This window comes from Drosophila persimilis, unplaced genomic scaffold (assembly GCF_003286085.1).
Source record: "Drosophila persimilis strain 14011-0111.01,24,50 unplaced genomic scaffold, DperRS2 tig00001445-arrow-arrow-pilon, whole genome shotgun sequence".
Taxonomy (NCBI): domain Eukaryota; kingdom Metazoa; phylum Arthropoda; class Insecta; order Diptera; family Drosophilidae; genus Drosophila; species Drosophila persimilis.
The window spans coordinates 95,313-98,716 of record NW_020825493.1 but is presented as its reverse complement, the minus strand read 5'-3'; positions in this window follow the sequence as shown (position 1 = coordinate 98,716).

Genomic DNA, 3,404 nt, shown 5'->3' with positions numbered 1-3,404 from the left:
GCGGCTTTGCTTAGAGTAAAACATTAGCGCCTAGATCTCAGAGACTATAAAAGCTAGAGCAACCAAATTTGGTATCCACACTCCTAATATATCGGACCGAGACGAGTTTGTTTCAAAATTTCGCCACACCCCCTTCCGCCCCCGCAAAGGATGCAGATCTGGGGATATTCATAAATCTCAGAGACTATTAAGGCTAGAGTAACCAAATTTGGTATCCGCACTCCTGTTAGATCTCACTATAAAACGTATATCTCAAAATTTCGCCCCACCCCCTTCCGCCCACACAAAGGACGAAAATCTGTTGCATCCACAATATTGCAAAATCGAGTAAACTAAAAACGCAGAATCATAGACAATGACCATATCTATCCGGTTCCGAATCTGGATCAGATCGGATCATTTTTGTAGCCAAAAGCAAGAAATCAATTTTTAGTGGCTACGCAGCGCCCGACGTCACGCTCAGACTGATTTTCTGTCTCTCTCGCACGCACTCTTTGTCGTGTCGTTTAATATTAGCGGCGTCTGCCGGAGGAGAGCCATACTGACTTAGTATCGGGTATAACTGTAGAGTTGCGGTGTCCGCAGCAACTCACAACGTTCCCCCTCGTTTTTTTTTTATTTTTATTTTTTGGCCTTTTCTACTTCTAGGTCTGGCGACGTGTTGTTTGGCTTCGCCTTGAATCTGGTAAGCTTCCCGAGTTCTTGGGTTCCTCATCTCACCTTGCCTTTTCTTCCAGCCCGTCCTTGGGTTCCAGTCCAGGGTGCTGACCGATCTCCCAGCTCGTGATCAATAGGTCCTCCGACCCTTCGCCCGTGCTGCCAAACATCGGCCCGCCCCCCGTGGCCAGCTCCGCCCGTCTCTGGATCGGCTTAGACGCGGATGTCACCCCCGTGCAGCGCCTCGGACCCAGGGATCATCCGATTCCCCAGCCGGTAGACCGCGCACGGGCGGCATCCGCTTTTGTCCCGCCATCCCCGACGTTAGCAGCTGGCTTCGATGCCCTGGACCCGGACCCGAACTTCTGCTCCTCTCGGAACGCCCTTCTCGGGTGCCCCCTCGTCCGTCGACGCACCACGCAAACCGCCCCCCCTGGGATAGTGGTAACCCGTGTATCTTCTACCTTCTTTGCCTTTGATCAGTTCCTATTGGCTGACGAGCTAATCCTCCTTTTTTTTTCTTGTAGGTCCAGCTTTATTGGTCCGCCGGCCGCCGTCTGCTGCTTAGTTTTACTGAACCTTAGTTGTAAGAGTATCCTGTACGGCCTTGTCCTGCGTGGCATCCAGTTGGGCCGCCCGCTCCTCCCTTGTGGGCGATTCCTGTCCTGAGTGACACGCGTGGTTCTTAGTTTTACTGAACCTTAGTTGTAAGAGTATCCTGTACGACCTTGTCCTGCGTGGCATCCAGCTGGGACTCTCCTTTCTGCCCCTGCCGCTAGTCTCTGTCTTTCGTGCTCGTCCATCCTTCTCCGTATGCCTCGCCCGTTGCCCCTCCTTGTGCGTCGTCTACGCTTCGGTTCCAGGGCCTGTTTTAGGGGTTCCTTCCCCGAGTTGTGGCTTCAGGTCCCCTATATGGGCGGTCCGCGTCCGTTTCTCGCTGTCCTTCTTTAATTTACAAATGACCGGGGACACGAAATCCATTATGGTGTAGGGACCGTCATATTTCGGGGCCAGTTTTGCCGCAAACCCTTCGGCCGCGTTGGATAGATGGTGTTGCTTGGCCCATACCTTGTCCCCAATCGTGGGTTTCCACGCTCTCCTCCTCAGGTTATAATACCTCGCCTGGTCCTGCGCCGCTCTTTCGAGATTCCGCCTCACCAGTTGAAATACCTCTCTCAACTTGGCCGCGTTCTCGTCCGGAGTGGGCGTGCCCTGTCCTGTGCCAAGCGCTTCGTCATTGTATAGAGCCTTTGGTAGCCTCGGCTCTCTCCCTTGGACCACAAACGCCGGCGAGTACCCGGTGGATTCAGACACCCCTGAATTTACTGCCAACATTATCTCTGGCCATTTCTCATCCCAGTTCCTCTGGTTCCCTTCGGTGAACTGAGCTATCATAGTTTTCAATGTCCGGTTAGTTCGCTCCGTCGGGTTCTCCTGCGGCGTGTACGGGGCCGTGAACTGATGCCGTACACCCATCTGCTCCAAAAACCTCTTAAAAGCTCTACTGGTGAACTGGACGCCATTATCCGTGATCACCACCTTCGGCACGCCAAACCGGGACACGATGCGCTCTCGGAACGCTTTTGTTAGTGCTTCCGCAGTGGCCTTTCTCAAGGGGACCAACTCGGTCCATTTCGAGAACCGATCCACCATCACCAATAACATGGCATTCCCATGCTTTGACCTGGGCAGAGGGCCCACGAAGTCGGCACACACCGTTGCCCACGGCTTCTCTGGCACTTGTGTCAGCATTTTGCGGGATTCTGCGGGATGTGCCGGGATATCCGGCCTGCTTCCTCGACGTAATCCGGATATTTCCTCGGTTCCGTCCTCATCCTCTCTTGGACCTTTTTAATCCATCCGCACTCTGCCTCCGGTTCGTGTCCCTTCTCTGCTTCCTCCTCGGTGGTTCTCAGGCATCGCTCCGCCAATAGCTGTCGGGACAGTGCGTCCGCCACTACGTTCAGCTGCCCTTTCCTATATGCCACTTCGAAGTCGTATTGTTGTAGCTCCAGCGCCCACCTGGCGATCCTCCCTGTTGAGCTCTCGATGCTGTTCAACCATTTCAACGCCATGTGATCTGTGACTACCTTGAAATGGTATCCCTCCAGATAGGGCTTTAGCTTTCTTATAGCCCATACAATGGCCAGACACTCCTTTTCAGTCGCCGAATAGTTATTTTATGCGCTATTCAGAGTCCTACTGGCGTATGAGATGACCCTCTCGCCCTTCTCCGTCTCTTGCGTCAGGATCGCCCCCAGTCCGTAGTCGCTGGCGTCCGTCTGGAGCACGAATTTCTTTGAGAAATCTGGGCATGCCAACACCGGGTCTGCTGTCAGCCGACTTTTTACATCCTCGAACGCTTGTTGCTGTTCCGTTGACCATTCCCACTTGGCCTTCTTCTTCAGCAAAGTGCTGAGGGGCTGCACCAACGTGGCGACTCCCTTTACGAAACGCCTGTACCAGGAGGCCACGCCCAAGTATTGTCGTAGCTCTTTGACACTCGCTGGCGGCTGCAACTCCTTAATGGCCGCGACTTTCTCGGGATCGGTGCAGATTCCGTCTCCCGTTACCAAATGCCCCAGGTATCGTAGCTCCTTCCTAAAAAATTGACACTTGTCCACATTTAGGCGCAAGTTTCCGTTCTTCAACAGTCGAAAAACTTCTTCGAGGTTGCGCTTGTGCTCCTCCTCGGTACGGCCGATGACAATGATGTCGTCTTGGTACGCGAACGCGTGTGGCATCAT